Here is a 20249-nt window from a genome sequence, read left to right as displayed (position 1 = left end):
TTCTCTGTTTCTTCTTCCTTGTCTCCGTCTTCTTCTTGTTTTCTCGTTCTTCTTCATCTTCGTATCCTTCTATTGCGCACAATGAGCAAGTTGTTGGCATCATTCTCTAGTTGTCACAATGAAAGACCCATGGCCGCATGATTGGCTGATTTTGGTTTTGATTTCGTTGGTTAGTGTTGATTCGATTTTCCTTTGAGTTTGGTAGCGACACGAATCTGGTGGTTTTTGCGCATGGAGAGCCACGACCATAGATAGCTCTCCATGCTTGGATCTAGTGGTTTTCGCATGGCTCTCCATGCACGGATTTGGATACGGTGGCACTAGGGGCGGGGATCTGGATGGTGGACTAAGCAACCTATCCGCCTGTCGAACAGGTGGGGCTAGGGAGTATATGGGGGCTGGGGAAAAACTAACTCCCCGCCTAAGCGAAAAGAAGGGGGGGGGGGGGGGTGCCCAAGTCGGGTGGGTAGCACCCCTAGCTAAAGAGTATGTAATGTACATCAAGCTGGCTAAGGAACTACTCTTAGAGATATCCCCATGTTTAATGGGATGCAAATCACCAGGTTTTTTACCTTGACCACACCAAATTTGCCCCAATTGGACTGACGAACTTGTTTAAATGCAGTGGAGTAGTTCAAAATCGAAATACAATGTGTCTAGGTCTAATATCAGCACCCAGATTAAGATTAAAGGTGGAGTGAATTTCTTAGCCTACTCAAGTAAGTTTCCAAATAAGTGTCATTTAAATGGTGCTGAGGTGGCTTTTCAGTGGATATGGCGATAAGGTGATCTTGAATCTTTCTTGGATTGAAGATTTTGGCAGCATTACTGACGTGCTCCCATCTTTTGAAATCAATATTAGTAATGTATTTAGTCTGTAAGTCCTCCCTTCATTAGATGGCATCATGAAAATAGTCTCTCTTAACAAATGACTTAATATCCTCTACCAGAGCTTACAAATCCTGAACTTAAAACAGCCACAAGGCTAGTGCATAAAGAATAAGATGAAAAACGATCCAAGCAATTTTCTTTCAGAATCATTACCTGTTTATAATCGGTGACTTCAGGTTTTAAGTTGAGATGGGAAGGAAAACCTCAGCCTGTTGAATAATTGGTACCAATGGTACGCCCCTAAAGAACAAAGGTGGAGTCTGGAACGCTCCAATATTATGCAGGGACTTGTTTCTATCCAAAGTCTGGTTTTGAGTAGCAAACCTTACCAATCAACCTCTCCATTGCCTTCAACAAGGACGAACCCTTGAAACATAATAAGGAGGTTCTAATGCAAATTCGCAGGGCCACTCTTTAAAATTTACACGCTAAGATCCCGCCTATTGGTTTTGAAGTACTTTTCGTGGCAGGGTATCCTATAAACACAGGCTTACCCTATTCTCGTGAACTATAGAGCTCAAATGGGTAAAAGCTATGGCCAGTTATTCTTCAAGCTTGTGAGGGATGCTAAAATGAGTTGAAGTTACTGTAGAAATCCCTATTCCCAACAACAACATGAACAGTCATTCAACTAGGAAGGAATGCCTTCGGAGAAAAAAAGTGAAAAATTAAGTGGTTTAATTAATTTGTTATATCACTAGAATACAGGAGTACTTGTTGCATTCATTTTTTGGTTACCAAATTCTATTTGATTATTACCTTAGCATGCTATTCACAAATCCCATTCGTTCAAGCTGTATCACAGAACCCACCACAGAAAGATAGTATTTTTCAGGTAATAAGCGTGCTAGAGTCCATAGACTCTTGTCGGGATTTCATGAGGATCTTTTCAGTAGCTAATAGAGCTACAATTTCTATAGTAATTTAATAAGGCAACCTTACATCGGACTCTCAAAAGTCTTGTACTTACCAGTAAAGTTCAATTAGTAGTGAAATGTCACGTCTCAGCAGCCAACTGTTCAACGATCTTCAAGAGTAACGAACGTTGGGGTGCTAAAATCCACCTTCTAAAAGTTCCAACGCCTAACGCCAGAACGAGTAAGTTTCAAACTTTACTTTTAGAAATGTTGAGTTCCAAAATGGCATAAATTTGAATTTCAAAACAAGAACACCACAACATACAAAAAATATACATATGATAACAATCACTGGAATCTAAAACGAAATTGAAGGGAAAAAAAATGAAATTCTAAGGTAAAAGGGTGTACCGGAACAGTTTGCAAAATCAAAGAATGTTTAGCGTTGATCTCCGAATGGGGGGCCATAATAATTTTTCCGTCCATCTCTCGGAGGGGGAAGCCAAAGAATCTGAGGGAGAAAGCTTGGAAATTGAGAAAATTAGACAGAGAAGTTAACTTTTCAACCTCAGAGAAATGAAAAGGCACATTACGAGTTTGTGCGTGAATCTAACACCATCCACAGAGAGATGTTATGGGGCGCCATTAGATTCACGCACAAACCTGAAATATGACTCTTCTTGTAATTTTCATGTTCAGCGGCACGCCGAGAGAGAGAGAGAGAGAGAGAGAGGGCATCTTGAGCTTCTCGTACGGAGCCCTAGGCTCCTAACTTTTAGATTTCCTGCATTTCAGTTAATATTTTAATATTTAGGGTCACGTTACAGAACTGATAGACAAGCGATGAAGTGAACAGATGAGGGTAAATTCTGTTCTTTTATTTTTTTTTATTTTTTTTTATCTTCTTTTATTTTAATTATTTTTTACACAACTTTAAATATTTTTTTAAAACAAATACTAATTTACTAGTATTTACATGCTTAATCATTAAATAAAAAAATAAAAATTCAATCGATCACTTTTATCAATTATTTTTATCGATTCAATTAACATTTTTTTATAAAATAAATATTACTACTCTTTAATGCTATTTGTGTGGATTTCATCATCACACTCAATATAAAGAAAACTCAAAAACTTTTGAAAATTCTATATAGAAGCTAGCATGGATAATATATCTACCAATATGCTTACATGATACTATTTAATTTATAAAATAAATTTTAGAATTTAAATTTTACTTATCAAATCTTATAATATAAATTATGTAAATTGTGTATTCTATACATCGACTTATAAATATAAAAACTCTTTATATTTTCAAAAATTTTACTTGCAACCGGCCTGAAAACTCCCGCGCCATCGTGTCTGACATGACAAATAAAAAATGACGTCATTTCTATTTTGAGAGCCAAATGAGGATAGAAGTCTTTGTCTTCTCTTTTCTATCCCCATGAAGCCTCCATTGTCTTCTCCACGAAGCATCCACAAAAAAGCATCCCCACGAAGCCCCCATCATCATACACAAAGTCATTATCAAGAGGTAACTATAGCTCCACTTCTACTAAAAACCCCCAAAAATTCAAAAAGTACCCATAGAAATCAGAACAAGAAAAAACAGGTCTTTCCCATCGTCTTCTCCACAACGAAGTGTAAAAAACATCCATAAAAGCATTATCAAGAGGTAACTACGGATTCACTTCTAGTAAAAATCTCCAAAAATTCAAAAAGTACTCTAAAAAATTATAAACAAGAAAAAAGGTATTTCATCCACTCGACAATCCCAATATCCCAAAACAACTCAAGAAAAAACTCACTTGGAAGCAGTAATTGGAGAGCTCACTGGAAACCTATTTCTCATCTCATTTTCTTCTTAAGTCCACAAGTGGCTAAAATGGGGAGCCCCAGTGCAAAGCATCAAGGTAACCACTTAACAAAGACTTGTACGTTGGGATAATAATTAGAATGATAATGGCTCTTTAATTTGTGAAGTTCAAAAATTTCATTTGAAGAGAAAGAGGTGATGGCTCATGGGACTGGTGTTCCCTAGCTACCACTTTAGCAATTTTTCTACCTCTACTTTTGATGATGGTGGGTTGTGGGTCTCCTGGTTTTGCTCTCGCAAAAGAGAGAGTTGGAGGGCTACTGTGAACGTGAGCTCTAGTTTTCTTCCACTTTTTCTTATTTTGATTTGATTTCCTTTTTTTTTTTATTAAATACTGGCTGATGTGGCATGTGAGATGCCGCAGGATTCCCCAACCGCGGTTGCCTATAGAAGAACTGTTATATTTTTTTATCTTACAGGTAAAATAAAAAGTGGTTTCTAATTAAGAAGGTATAATGTGTGAAATAGTAAATAAATATATACAATTAGAGCTTTATTACTAACCATCTCTATATACTACACATCATATTTATTTATTTTTTATTATTTTATTTTTTTTAAACTAATTGAGTTCCTTTACTCATTAACCATATACTATATATTTGATAAGAGAAAAAATTAAAAAATTAAATTTAATGTGTGATATAAGAAGGATGAGTAGAAGTTTTTATACAGTATACATTTATTAGGATTATTTTATATGAAATCGATTGTTTTGGAGCCATATTAGTCTAACTATTGTTTCAGCTGGCCCAGGTCCACGGTTCACTGAATTAAACAAAAATCTGCCACTCCGAGGCCAATATGTTCGGCCTCTTGTCACGGCCGGTTGAAAAATGGTAAAATTTTAATTATCCTAGTTTTTTTTTCTCTCTCTCTCTCTCTCTCTCTCTCTCTCTCTGATGCAATGCGTAAATGTCATATAATTATTTAAAAAAATAAATTTTATTATTAAAAAAATTAATTTATCTTCATATAAGTCACGTATTTATTTATTTTTTTAAATGATTGCATAACACTTATACACTCATGACTGCAACTATTATTTTTCATATAAATAATTATATCTAGAGTATTGAAAAAAAGGAAAATATTTAGTTCATAAGAAAATTATAAAAATAAAATTCAAAAACTGTTGTGGTAGATAGATTTTTAAAATTTTTTTATTGTAAAATAAATATAATGTATCACATTTAATCTAGTTGTTTACTTTGATTAAATCTCATATTTGTGAACTAATTAGCACTTCTCACGCTTTAATTAAAAAAAATTATATTTTACATCCTCAATTAATAAGAAATTTTACATTTTACACACAAAATTACCCAAAATTGACACATCCCAAACTATAAACAATAAGTGATGTGATATAGTCTTGACGATCAGAACTTGGTACTTTTTAATATTTATATGCCATGCATGAGTATTCAAAGTAGTAATTGAGATGCAATGTGCATAATTTTTAGCGGCACAAAGTGTGTTATCTTCTTATTCATAAGTTTCATGAAGGTGTGTCGTGATTATAATATTTAAATAGTAATAATAGATATATTTATGAGTTGTCTAAACATCGTGTATTCATTTTGAAAATGAATAAGGTCTATCATTAAAAAAATTAATTTTTCATATATCTTATATTTACTCATTTTTTAAAAAGGAATGAATGTCGTTTACGTATTCTATGACTAAAAATATCATTTCTTATATTTAAATATCTTAGTGGTTATATAAATCATCTATCACAATTTAAAACAGTCTCTTCGATCTCTATTTTCTTTGAGAGAATAGGGGTGGAGTTTCAAGTCTCTAATGGTAGATGTTCTGTTGAGAGGGCAAGGAAGAAGGAGTAATGGAGGAACTAGAAAGTCAAACGGGTAGTCTATCTTTGATAGAGGAAGAAAATAATGTAATTGAATTGGATGAAGGGTGGTCTGATGAATCTCTGACAAAAGGTGATCGTAGTGTCATTGGGAGATTATATATGGATTATCCTGTTAGGAAATATGTAATTGGAACAACAATGGTCAAAGTCTAAAAGGCTAGTAAACCTGCAATGTTTCAAGAATGTGGACAAAATATGTTTGTGATAACTTTTGCAACTCATGCAGATAAAGATAAGGTTTTGGCAGGGAGAACTTGGAAATTTGACAATTGTATGCTCATGCTCAAGCTTTTTCATGGCTTTACTCCACCAAGTTGTATTTGGTTTCAGAATGAAGTATTTTTTGTCCAATCTGATAACCTACCGTTTGTATGCATGACCAAGGAATGTGGTGAACAATTAGGGGGGACAATTGGGAAGATAATTGAAGTGGACTTACAAGATGATGGAGTTAGATAGGGTCCTTTTTTAAGAGTTAAAATTGAGGTACCATTTGCATAATGCTTTGGCCAGAGGAAGAAGAATTAGGGATAAAAAATCTAGATCCCTGTGAAGTATGAGAAACCGCTCAGAATTTGTTTTGGTTGTGGTTGCATTATACATGGGGAAGAAGGATGCCTTACACAGAAAAAGACTATGGGGGTGTCAAGGTTGCATACTGATCAATTTGGGAGTTGGTTGAGAGCTGAGATGCCAATAACGAGGAAATCACAAAGCAAGTATGGTAGAATCGAGGAACCCAATTGGAAAGAATGAAAGGGATATGGAATGGAGTACAGTGGTGGGAGAGATTTTTGAAATTGGGAAGAAGATGGAGAGTTTTACGGAGAGCATAAGGAGGCATGGTCTTTTTTTGAATTTTGAAAATGATGCATATATGGGAGAATGTCGTTGAGTAGTTACAGATAAAGGATGTCAAAGGAGTTGAGAGGAGGAAGTCTTGCCACGACAGTTGGAAGGGGAATCTGAGAAAATGCCACGACTCAACTTAAGTGGGCCAAAAGGGTTAAGGGAGGGGCTGAGTATGGATCGACAAAAGCAAAGAGTGGGCCTGGATAATGGTGAGGTTCATATAAGTGGTAAACCAAAATCCATATTTAAAGGAAGGTCGTTACTCAATATTGAGATGCAGGCAGATGAGGCATTAAAAGAACAAATAAATGGCATTAACTTATTACAGAAAAAAGGCAAATGGAAGAAGATTGCTAGAGCTAAAGGTATGGTGTCATCTTCTGAGGTTGTCAAATTGTTGAGAAAACGAAGTTTAATTGATGAAAAGGAGGAGGGACAAGGTGAGGATAGTTATAAAAAACAAAGAGGTGACAATGTGGTGGAAGACTTTGTTGATCATGATCAAGTCGCGGCGGCTACTAAGCAGCCTCACCAAGAGCCATGAAAACACTATGTTGGAATTATCGAGGGCTTAGAAACCCTTGCACAGTTCAAACCCTTCACTGGTTAGTGAAGGACAAGAGACCGATAGTGTTTCTAGTGGAAACTAAGCTTTTTTTTTTTAATGAATAAACAAGTTTTATTAATCAAAAAACGGATGGCAAAAGCCAGTATTACAAAGAGGCAAGATGCCTAACTAAGTAGGCACAATAGAGACAAGGAACTCTTGAAGAGCCATGCCATTGAAGTCAACGACAATAGCCCAACTACAAAGAGTTCTAAAAAATAAAACTTTAAGCTCTTCTAACGATCTTGCCTGAACTTTGAAAGTCCTTTCATTACGCTCCTGCCACAAAACCCACATAATCTAGTGAGGGTTTATCTTCCAAATAGTTTTAATAGGTTGTTGACCTCTTACGTTTGCCTAACAAGCTATAGCTGCCTCCACGGTTTTTGGCATAACCCAAGCCATATCCAGTCTACCAAATACTTCATTCCAGAGACTCCTAACTATATCACAATGCAAAAGGAGGTGATTCACCGACTCTCCGGCTCTTTTGCACATACAACATTAGTCTGCGATAATAATTTTCATTTTCCTCAAATTGTCGGTGGTGAGTATCTTACCTAAGGAGGTCGTCCAGACAAAAAATGACACTTTGGGAGGGGCCTTGTGACGCCATATCTTTCTCCAAGGAAACTGAATATTAGGCTCTTGAGTGAGGGCCTTATAAAAAGATCGCACAGTAAAAATACCTTTACCTATGGGGGTCCACCATAGAGCATCCTCTTGTTGTCTGTTTGGTCTAACGGAGTAGATAAGGCTGTACAAATCTTCAAAACTGCTCATTTTCCAGTCTTGTGCCCTCCTACTAAAATTGACATTCCAAAGAAGTTGACCCTCCGCTACCTTCATGACTTCTGCAACTGAAACATCCTTGGCACTTGCCAACTGGAAGAGCAAAGGGAACAAATCTTTCAAAGCCCTGTCTCCACACTAGACATCGCTCCAGAATTTTACTCTAGAACCCATTCCCAAATGGAGTTTAGTGAAGCAGCTGAATGCCCCCCCACCCTCTTCTTATGTGTTTCCATAGCCCGACGCCATAGGCCCCTCTTGCTTCTCTAGTACACCAATTCCCCCATAGTCCCCCATACTTCTTCTCAATCAACAATTTCCACAAAGAATCTGGTTCCCTGGAATATCTCCATAGCCATTTGCCTAGCAAAACACGATTAAAGACCCTTAGTTGTTTGACTCCCAAACCTCCTCCCGATATAGGACGGAAAACCTACTCCCACTTAACCAGGTGAAACTTGAACTCATTCCCCAAACCCCCCCACAAAAAATCTCGCTGAAGCTTCTCAATGTGGGCTGCTACACTTGCTAGTAAGGAAAACAGAGATAAAAAATAAGTGGGTAAATTAGAGAGTGTACTCTTTATCAACGTGATTCTTCCACCTTTCGACAAATACATTCGCTTCCACCATGCCAAACGCCGCTCGAATTTCTCAATCACTGTATCCCAAACCGAAGGGGCCCTCGAGACACTCCCCAACGGGAGTCCCAAGTAAGTCAAAGGGAAGGCGGTGATCTTGCAACCCAACATTCTAACTAACTGACGAATACTAGGAACTGCCCCAATTGGCACCAATTCAGATTTTTCCAGATTAACCTTCAGACCAGATACTATCTCGAAACAGAAAAGGAGGGCCTTCAAAACTCGTATTTGGTTTTGCTCAGCTTTACACATAATTAGAGTGTTATCTGCAAACATTAAATGGGAGATAATTATATTACCTCTATTTGGGGTTCCAATCGAGAAACCAACTAGGAAACCATTATCAACCATTGCCGAGAGCATCATGCTTAAAGCCTCCATAACAATAACAAACAACAATGGTGACAACGAGTTCCCTTGTCTCAGGCCATGTATACTCTAGAAATAAACCACTGAAGTTCCATTTACTAACATCAAGAACTTTGCTAAAGATATACACCAGCGAATCCACTTCCTCCATCTATCCCCGAAATCGCATCTCCTAAGCATATGAAGAAGGAAATCCCAGTTAACATGATCATAAGCTTTTTCCATGTCGAGTTTACACATGATCCCTGTGATCCCGGCTTTTAATCTACTATCGAGGCATTCATTAGCTATTAACACCACATCTAGTATCTATCTTCCCTTTACAAAAGCATTTTGGGGTTGTGTAACAATCTTCCCCATCACCTCATTTAATCTGTTCACTAGGACTTTGGATATGATCTTGTACACCCCATTTACCAAATTGATAGGCCGAAAATCCTTAATCTCCGTAGCCCCAGTCTTTTTGGGAATCAAAGCAAGGAAAGTATTGTTTAGGCTTTTTCCAAATTTTTCAACCCTGAAAAATTCTTGGAAAACCTGCATGAGGTCCTCCTTTATCACTTTCCAACATTCCTAAAAAAAGCCCATAAAGAATTCATCTGGTCCTGGCGCCTTTTCCTTAGCCATTTTCCTCACTACTTCATGTACCTCTAATTCATCAAACTCATTTTCCAACTGCTCCACGTCACCAGCTTCGATGGAGTCAAAGATCATCCCATTCAGTGGCGGTCTCCAACCCACCTGCTCCGTTAGTAAGTTCTCATAAAACTCAATAACATGATTGTGAATTACCTACTCATCTCTACATTCCACCCCATCAACCTTCAGTGCCTCAAAGTTATTGTTTCTTCGATGTGCATTTGCAACTCTATGGAAAAAGCTCGTGTTTCGGTCCCCTTCCCGCAGCCATGAAGTCCTGGACTTTTGACGCCAAGATATTTCTTCTAATAGTATCAATCTCTCAATCTCCGTCCCCAACTTGGACTTCTGGGCTTGTTCTTGTTGGGAAAGTGGTTGTAGCTCTTGCCTCCTCTCGATCTCCTGAAGTTCCGCCATCTTTATTTTTTTACTTTCCCCAACGTTGCCAAAAGACTCCACATTCCAAACTTTTAGGTCTCGTTTAAGAGTTTTTAATTTGCACGCGAAGATGAAATTGAGAGTACCTTGGAACTGATAGGAAACCCACAATTGTTTAACCCGATCCACGAACCCGTCTGCTTTCAACCATATATTCTAAAATTTGAACGGCCGCTGCCCTTTTCAAATACCTCCACAATCAAGCAAAATAGGCCAATGATCCAAGCCAATACGAGGCATACGTTTTTGCCATACATCCGGAAAATGATTTTCCTATTTTGGTGAAATTAGTTAGCGGTCCAACCGAGACCATGATTGATTGTTGGACCAAGTCGCAGCACCCCCTGCTAGTGGCAAATCTACCAAGTTCAAATAAAAAAACACACTCCGAGAACTCTTCCATAGCCAGGCGCAATCTTTTACAATCAGAAACTTCACTTGGGAATCTAACCACATTGAAATCTCCTCCTATGCACAGGGGGACTTCCCACCAACTATGAATCCCAACCAGCTCTTCCCACAGCAACCTTCTATCTGTGTCTAGATTAGGACCATAAACACCTGCAAAAGCCCACAAAAAGTTATCAGAAACACATTTAAAGGAGCATGCAACCGTATACCGCCCCACAAAATCCTCTGTTCTTTCCACCACCTGCCTATCCCACATCACTATTACCCCTCCTGATGCTCCATTCGAAGCCAAGAAAGTCCAATCAATATGTACTCTACTCCATAAAATTCACACCAACCTTCTATTAATCATTTTTAATTTTTTTGCTTGTAGCCACACAATATCTGTTTGCCTTCCATTCCCTCAACATGTTTCTATTCCAGAGCCTCTTATTAATGTCGTTTAGCCCACAAACATTCCATGATATAATCTTCGGGTTTATTGAGAAACAGCTAGCCCATTTCCCTTCATCTTGCCTCTGCTGGCACTACCCTCCATGTTCAATGACCACGTCAATCTTTTAAGTTCCCGATACTTCTTAGCTTCACCTTTACTTTTTTGTTTATGACCTGCTTCAATCTTTGTAAAGAGTGCAAGGAATTGCTCCTCATACCCCTCACAATCAATACCCACAAATTTTTGGATCTCTTTTACCTTATGGAAGACCCAATCAGAGACATTTGGTTGAGTCGGAAGGCATAGATGCAATAGGACAGGCTCTTCAAAACTACATATCTGATTATTTTGATTTTTGCTTTCCAATATGATATCATCCAGCCCCAACTGCCCACACACATCAGGAAAAACAAGCTCATCATCCTCCAAAAAGATTGAGACTTCTAAACCATTCCCCTTGTCATCCTCACCTCAGACTCGACCTCTGGTAGTGCAATAGGTTCCGGAAGGCCACCCCCCACGTCTACTGACTTAATTGGCTCTGTCTGGCTACTCAGCAATGGGCATGACCCTTCTACATGCGTCGTAGGATCGAAGACCTGCACCGAGTTAGTACCAGCAAACCCAAGTCGCACGTCGGAGTACTCGCCATCGGCCTCTGTCACTGTCGCTGTCGGAATACTGGTCGGAAAGCTCGCCGGGACCTTTTCCATCGATTTCGGGAAGAGAGATGTCTCCGAGACGAAGACTTCCTGCACTTCGCAATCTGAAATGCATTTGGATCTCGCAGCACCTGGGTCGACGGACTTCAGGCCGGGTTGCGTACTAGACTGAGGTTTGGGCTGAAACTGGACGGTTGGCCCAGACCCCAGCCTGTTTAACAAGTCTGACCCTCCCTCCCTAGAAAACAGCCCTTTCGAGCCCTCATACGAAACGGGCTTGGGCTGGGTTAGTTGCTGACCCTTTGAAAGCCCACAGCCACACCCAACCTTCTGGGCTATGGGATCCACTTTGGAAGACTGAGTTAAAAGCCCACGCTCATGGGCATTTACTGCTATTGCTTGGGCTGACATAAGCCCACCTAAGCCTGGCCCATCCATATTGCTGGATGAATACCCGTCGGTTTTGCCTTTAATTACCTCCCACCTTGCCATTTCCTTTCTCAGCCCCACAAATCTTTGTAAATCCTCCATTTCCTTCGGTAGTTTTCTCACTTGGCCCTACAACTCCAGCTGCTCTCCCAAGCCAACTGGCCACCTCAAGACCTGCCACCTTCTGCACCCTGTACGATCTGTTGTGTCTGGCGCACCACCCCAGCGTCTCCTGCAGGTCTTCTTAGCGTGTGATTTTCTTCCATTGCCTTCAGGACCTCCGAAAAGGTTCGGTTAAGAGTTCTCGGCCCCCTCCCCTCATTACTTCCCCCAGCCCCTCCTACAGTTCCTGATTTTGCACTCCTGGGCTGAGCCATCTCCACTGCAATCACCTTTAGGCTTTTCCAACCCTAGCCATTTTTGCCTTTGGGGAACCAGAGCAGACTTCTTCTACCCGCCTGATCATATTCGGCTATCGAAAGATACCTTCCACGGCTATTCTCACATCGTTGACCTACGAAACTTTGATAGCCTTCCCTTACCACTGAATAAACCTCCTACTTACCCCCTCTCAGGCAGTCCTCCAGCACTTTTGCGAGCCATAGTAGTGTATTTCAGCCCACCACCACCTTGTGTTTCACCTTCCAACCCTGCTCCGAGATGCAAAAGTTCTCTCTCTCCTTTGCAATCACTAATAATTTTGACTCAATAACCAACTCTCTATACCAAGCCATTAAAGAAGAGAAAGGAAATAAAAGGAAGAAAAAAGAAATTTAAGATAAGGAGAACAAAAGAAAGAAAGAAAGAAAGAAAGGTCAACTCCGGCGAGGGGCGCCGGAGGGTGAGGTGAGTGCATGCATGCAGTATGGAGAGAAGACTATTGTAATATTAGTTGAATGTTCTTAGGTGTTTCTTTTGTAGGGCCAAGTGGATGGGAAACAAAAGGTAGAAGTGGTGGTTTGAGGGATGTTTTGTAGTGGATTCAAAAGGTAGAAGTGGTGGTTTGGCTTTACTTTAGAGATTGGAGGTAGTGTGTCAATTCAATCATACTCTCAGTACCACATTAGTGCATTAATAAAACAAGAAGATGAGTCCAAAGGTTGGCAGTTTGCTGGCTTCTATAGACACCTAGAATCAGGGAAAAGGCAACAAACTTTAGATTTACTAGGTTTGTTAAAGCCTTCTTCTCTTGTACCTTGGATGGTATATAGAGATTTTAATGAGATCATTGCACAAGATGAAAGATAAAGGGAAGGTCTAGGGATGAAAATCAGATGGAAAAAGTTTAGACTGGCATTAGACGATGGTGGTCTGATTGATCTTGGATGGAGTGGATCAAAGTTTACCTGAAGTAATAGACATAAGGATGGAATATACACAAAGGAAATGCTAGATAGGGGTGTTGCCAATGCTGACTGGATCAATATGTTCAAGAATATGCAAGTGGAGACACTGGTGGAAGGATGTTCTGACCACAAATTACCCTTACTATTAAGCTTTAGTAAGGAATTTAACTGAAGAAAACAAAGATGTAGACTATTCAAGTATGAGAATAGATAGGGTGTGGAGGATGACTGCAAGAAGATTGTGGAAGAAACTTGGCAAAGAAGGCTCACAGATTCCAATTTACTAAGTGGAGTGCAGCAAAATTTGTCAAGTTGCAGTAAAGAATTAAGTCTATAGTTGTAACATACAAATCTAGAATAGGACTTAAAGATTAATTTAGTTAATATTTATTTATTATATATAATTATTATGTTTATTATTTCATTTTATTATTTACTTCTGTTTTATCGGGTTCTTATTATTTTTCAAATGGGATAGCAGATCAGATTAATTAGAATTGTAACTTCCCTTATCATCGTTACTCTATTGTTATCTTGTAGGCTTCAATTTAAAAAGATTCCTATATTAGAAACAAAACTCAAACCCAGACCTTATCTAATCTCTTGAAGACCCACATAAAAACTCTTTACGTCATCTAGGAAATCCCACAAATTACTCAGAATCATACTCAGAAAACTAGTTGTATAGATAGAGGAAACTCACGCATAGGCTTAGTTTCTTCAATCACCACCGACCACCACAAGACATCAGAGAGCCACCGACAGCCATAGAAATCGTTGGACATCCCAACTCCGACAAAACCACTCTTTCCGGTAAGCCCACGACGGAATTTTCCTCCCTTCTATTCCTCTTGTGATTCTCGGCTAGGTGGTTTCTCTCTAACTCTTTCATTTGTTTCTTTCTCTTGTGTCGCACCACCATTCTGTAGAGTTTAGTGGTGTCGCCGACCACTCCCAGCCACCCCAGACTCATTGCTGCACCTTCTTCACTCATGGGGAGTTGCCCTTCCCGTCGCTTGAGGCTTCGCTTAGGAGCCTCTCTTTTCAATTCTCAGTCCGTGTGTTTCCACACACGGGGGCTTCACTCACCAAGGATTAAAACAGGCCTTTAGGCCTTATGGTCACTTGGCCTAGAACTTTATTTTTATATGAGAAGGCCTAGATAGGCCTTTTGTGTTGGACTCAACTTTCTTTTTAGAAGTTAATAGTATACTAAGTGGGCTGGTTCTTTGTGTACTGAAACTATTTTAGTAACTTTGAATGGGTTATTTTCTTTAGTTGGGGCCGGGATGAATTTCAAATCAGACCAAATTTTACAATTTACTTTTATTAGAGTATATTTAAGGGATTTAAAGTATGTCTTTTACTATATTTTAATGAATACTATGGAACCTATTATTTTAGTCAATTTTCTCATTGGCTGGTCAGATCAGATTGTGTAAATTATTATGTTATATTTTTAAATATAAAACAAAGGAATATTTTATGAGTTTTAAATAATATTATATATATTAATTTAGTATGGTTGAATAATTGTTGAATTAATTTATGGCTTGATTCTTAGTACTTAGAATGCTATGATATATTTTCCTAGAAATATTAGTGACAATTAGCATCTCGTATAGGTAATGTGCTACAAGTTGAAAATTATGAAATAACGCTAAGAGATAAATAGTATGATCATATAAATACATGTATATTGTAAATATTATTGTTATGTATGAAAATATGATGTGCTTATGATGGCTATTTACGCTACGCCAAGAGCCAAGTCAATGTTAGATTCCTTTCACGATCATGGATGAATTATAGCATGATGCTTGTATATATATGGATTTATTACTTGATGGACTGGGTATTATTAACATGTCATGTATGCGGTATGCCATGTAATGTTCACGTAGTATTCAAGTCGCGTATGCCATGGAATGTCCATGTAGTAATTTAAGTCAAGTATGTCATGTAATAAAATAACTAGATCATGTATGCCATGTCCATGTAACTACTTAGATCATGTATGCTATGGCCATGTAGTACTTAGATCATGTATGCCATGAAATGTCATAAAGTGTTTAAATCATGTTAGATCACGTCATGCTATGCTACGCCATGTAAAAGAATATGCCATGTATAAGAATATATCATGTTATGCCATGCCATGTACAAGAATATGCCATGTACAAGAATGTGCCATGCTAGAAAAGTTCATGAAGTCCAAGAAAGTTATTACTAATGCTCTTAGTAAGAGTCTCCTCTCTAGAGCTTTCAAGCTTCGGAGGTGGTGTTTGTTTATAGTCCCGTGGCTATCATGGCTGGCGGAGAACGTGGTGGAGCTGAAGTCTTAATGGATCAATGGAGAAAGTTCAAACTGTCCGAGGAGGAGGAAGAAATAGTGGAGCTAATGCAAACTGGAAATAAAGAGATTGACCGCAAGGGAGAAAAGAGTTTGATAGGAAGGGTTTGGTCAGATCGACCAGTTAGCAAAACACTGATTAGTAATGCCATGGCAAAAATATGGCGTATTAGCAGAAGGGCAGTCTTTCAAGAAGTGGAACGCAACACATTTGTAATCTCATTTGAAACTCATGCAGACATGTACAGAATTCTTGATGGGAAACCATGGTCTTTTGATTCATCTTTGCTTGTCCTGATCCCATACGAGGGGAAGTTATGCCTCAGGGAAATGGTATTCGACAAAGAAACCTTCTGGGTACAAATACATAACTTGCCTTTAGGGTGCATGTCTATGGAATGGGGAAACCAAATCGGTAGCTTAGTGGGAAGGGTTCTAAAGGTGGATGTGGAAGAAGATGTTACCGGATGGGGAAGGTTTTTAAGGGTAAAAATAGAACTAGCTTTGATGAAGGCAATCCCAAGGGGGCGCTTTATCATCGTAGAGCAAACCAAGCACTGGGTTTCTTTCCGTTATGAAAACTTACCCCGAATCTGCCTTAAGTGCAGATGGATTGTTCATGGAGGGACGGGTTGCCTGGCTAAGCAGGCAGACCAAACAGTGGAGGGAGGGTCGGATGCTCAGTTTGGATCATGGTTAAGGGCAGAGAGCTTCTCAAAACGAAGCTTATTCTCTAACCGAAACAACAAGGGAAGGGAGGCCAGTGGGCAAGTAGAGGTGGGGGGTGCAGGTGGAAAGGAGGTAGATGACCGGATAGCCAAAGTCAGAAACGTGCATTCTAGCTCAACCTTCTCCAACACACAGGGTCCAGGGACGGTCGAAGCTAGAAGAAGAACAGTGGAAAAGGAGATAGTACGTACCACAGAAGTGTCAGAGGAAGGTATGGCAACCTGGGTCGAGGTGCAACAACCCGATATGGGTGACACAGTGACAGCAGGTCAGCAGAAGGAAAGAAAAGGGCGGGAAGAAAAGCTTGCAGAAAAACAGGAAAGCAGGCCGGGTCTTGCTGTTGGGCTTGTTGGTGACCCAGACCTATCGGCCCCAAAGCCCATCAACCAGAGGATTACATCCTCCACGGCTAGTTCTCTGGCCAATGAGATAGACAGAGTTGCCTGCACTGTACAGGAGACACAGAGTAAAAGAACTGATCGAAGATGGAAGAGGTTAGCAAGAAATATGAAGAAACCACCCTCCTCAACCATGGTTACCCGATCCCAAGGGGAAAAACACACATCATTGGTGAGTATAGCAAACTATAGCCCCCTGAAAAAACATAAGTCATTGGCTGCTGATGGCATACTGGGAAAGGAAACACTCTCAGTGGAAATGGTGGAGGCTGCCAGGCAGCCCCACCAGGGATTATGAATATCCTAAGCTGGAACTGTAGGGGGCTTGGGAACCCCCAAACAGTTCAATTCCTTGATATGCTGATCAAGGAAAAGAAGCCCGAGTTGGTCTTTCTAATGGAGACCAAGTTATCGTATACAAAAGCTTGTAGGATATCAAAGAGGTTCAGGTTTCAAGGTTGTGTAGTGGTAGAGGCAGTGGGAAGAGGGGGGGGGGGACTTATGCTCATGTGGAAGGAAGAGAGTATGGTAGAGCTCATCAATTACTCTCAGTACCATATTAATGTGCGTATGAGTGATGAATCAGGCAGTAAGAGTTGGCTGCTATCTTGTTTCTATGGCCATCCTGTTACAAGTTTAAGAAATAAGACTTGGAATTTATTATCATCTTTTAAGCCTGCAGATGGGGGATGGGGTGTCATAGGTGACTTCAATGAGGTCCTGTTCAGTGATGAGAAGGAAGGAGGAAATCCTAGGAGTGAGCTTTTGATGAGACAGTTCAGAGAGGTGATGGAGGAAGGCAGGTTATGCGATCTGGGATGGGTTGGAAACAAATTCACATGGAGCAATTGCCATGAAGGTGAATCCTTTACGAAGGAGAGATTGGATAGAGCCTTAGCTAATGTGGAGTGGAAATCTCTATATCCAGTGCACACAGTTGAGACTCTCCCAGCCATCTGTTCTGATCACAGCCCAATATTGTTAGATTTCAGTATTGAGAGGTGCTCATTTCGGAGATGGCATCATTCCTTCAAGTATGAGGCCAACTGGAACTATGAGGAGGGTTGTAAAGAGGTAGTAGCAGAAGCATGGAACAAACATGTGGGAGAGAGGAGCAGGATGGAAGTTTTGATGGGAAAGCTGGAAATAACCCAAAGGAAGCTCAGCCAATGGAGTAGGAATTTGAATAGAGAAAGGTTGGAGGCTATTAAAGTAAAGACTCACCAACTAGGTCTCTTACAAAGGAATGCAGGGTTAGGGAACTCGAGAGAACAGAAAAAGCTTCAAGTAGACCTTAGTCTTCTTTTAAACCAAGAAGACATTAAGTGGAAACAAAGGGCTAAAAGACACTGGTTGGTTGAAGGGGACAGAAACACCAAATTCTATCATGCCTGTGTGAACCAGAGAAGAAAGAAAAATACCATCAGGAGAGTGAAGGACCTGAATGGGATTGAACTAGTGGAGAAAGAAGCTATAGCAGAAGGTTTTAAAACCTTTTTCACTTCAGTTTATCAGTCTACTCAACCAGATTCAACATGCATCAACAAGTGTCTGCAGGGAATAGTTCTTAAGGTTTCAAATGAAATGAGATCTAAGCTGGAAAGGAAGTTCACTACAAAAGAAATAGAAGTGGCTCTAAAGCAAATGTCTCCCTTCAAGTCACCTGGACCCGATGGGTATAGTGCAGGCTTCTATCAAGAACATTGGAAGATTGTGGGGAAGGATGTGTCCAGTGCCGTTTTGGAGTTTCTAAGTTCAGGAATAATGCCATGGAGAATGAACCATACCCATCTAGTCCTCATTCCTAAGGTAAACCAGCCTATCTCAGTCCAAGACTTTAGACCTATATCCCTTTGTAATGTTGCTTACAAGCTAGTTTCCAAAGTATTAGCAAATAGAATGATAGGGGTCTTGGATAAGGTTATATCGTGGAACCAAAGTGCCTTTCTTCCCAACAGGCTCATCACCGACAACATTATGGTGGCTTTCGAGATGTTACATACCATGAATTCAAAAAAGAAAGGAAGGGAGGGCTCTATGGCAATTAAACTAGACATGTCAAAAGCCTATGATAGGGTGGAGTGGGACTTTTTAGAGGCTATCCTGATTAAGTTGGGTTTCGGCTTGAAGTGGACTAATCTTCTTATGAACTGTGTCAGATCAGTTACTTACTCTACAATATTGAATGGCATACCAGGAGAGGTGATAACACCCACAAGAGGATTGAGACAAGGTGACCCTTTGTCACCCTATCTATTTCTTCTATGTGCTGAAGCTCTCAGTTCACTTCTGAATGGTGCTGAACAAAGAGGTATCATCAAGGGGGTTGCAGTATCAAGGAATGGAACTAGGATTAACCACCTACTTTTTGCAGATGACTGTGCTATTTTTTGCAGAGCTCAACTGGTGGAATGGTACCAGATCAAGGGACTTCTGTCAATATATGAGGAAGCATCGGGCCAAACACTGAATAAAGAGAAGACAAGTGTGTTCTTTAGCTCCAATCAAGGGATGAAACAAAGAACTTTATTTTGCAGCAGATAAATGGCTCAAGGTGTAACAACTATAACAAGTACCTCAGACTTCCAACAATTGTGGGCAGATCGAGATATAACACATTCCAAAGTCTTAAAGAAAAGGTGTGGAAGAGGGTCAATAGTTGGAAGCATCGGTTCCTTTCCACTGCTGGAAAGGAAATTCTTATTAAAAGTGTGTTACAAGCTATCCCAACCTATGCCATGAGTGTTTTCAAGATACCAGGGAAACTACTAAAAGAAATAGAAGCTATCATAGCCAAATTCTGGTGGTGTCAGACAGAGGCAGGAAGAGGTATTCACTTGAAGTCTTGGAGCAGCATGGGGACAGTCAAAAACCAAGGTGGGTTGGGATTCAGGGATTTTACTAGCTTTAATAGGGCTCTATTAGCAAAACAACTGTGGAGAATGATTAAAGAGCCTCAATCATTGGTCTCAAGAGTATTCAAAGAGAAGTATTTCCTGAACTGTGATGTGATGGAGGCTGAATTGAAGGGTTCTCCATCGTATATATGGAGAGGCATCTGGTCTAGTAGGAACCTGGTGAAAGAAGGATTAGTATGGAGAGTGGGCAATGGAAGAGACATATCAATATGGAAGGAAAAGTGGCTGCCTCGACTAGTAACATACCAAGTACAGACCCCCCCCCATCACTTTGGATTTAAACAGTAAGGTGAGTGATTTAATCAATGTAAACCCAAAGTCATGGAAGGAGGATTTAGTCAAGGCCATTTTCTGTAAAGAGGAAGCAGACTTGATACTTTCAATATCCATTAGCAAGAGAGGGGCCAGTGACAAAAGGATATGGGCAGGGTCGACTAAAGGAACTTTCACAGTCAAAAGTGCTTATTATATGGATACTTGTCTTTCAAAAAGAAGTAGGGGAGAACCCTCTTCAGGAGGGGATAGTGCAGGGATGTGGAAGGACTTGTGGAAGTTAGAAGCCCCAGGGAAAATCAGAATGTTTGTATGGAGGAGCCTATCCAATGTACTTCCAACCAAAGATATGTTGTACAGGAAGAACATTGTGGAGAATAACCTCTGTCCTATCTGTATCAGAGAGACTGAATCTGTAATACATGCACTGTGGTCCTGT

General features: G+C 39.8%; 1 long non-coding RNA gene across 1 annotated transcript; it reads right to left on the bottom strand.

Moving 5' to 3' along the window:
* Positions 1-1686: 1686 nt before the first annotated feature.
* Positions 1687-14260, bottom strand: LOC122274133. The gene is made up of 3 exons (XR_006228229.1): positions 13843-14260; positions 2160-2532; positions 1687-1974 (listed from the first exon to the last, which is right to left on the bottom strand). It is a non-coding gene; the product is annotated as an uncharacterized LOC122274133 (long non-coding RNA).
* Between the last annotated feature and the right edge of the window lie 5989 nt (positions 14261-20249).

Source organism: Carya illinoinensis, chromosome 8 (assembly GCF_018687715.1).
Source record: "Carya illinoinensis cultivar Pawnee chromosome 8, C.illinoinensisPawnee_v1, whole genome shotgun sequence".
Lineage (NCBI taxonomy): Eukaryota > Viridiplantae > Streptophyta > Magnoliopsida > Fagales > Juglandaceae > Carya > Carya illinoinensis.
Note: the sequence above shows the minus strand (reverse complement) of the source record. Positions and strands in the feature narration are given on the sequence as shown.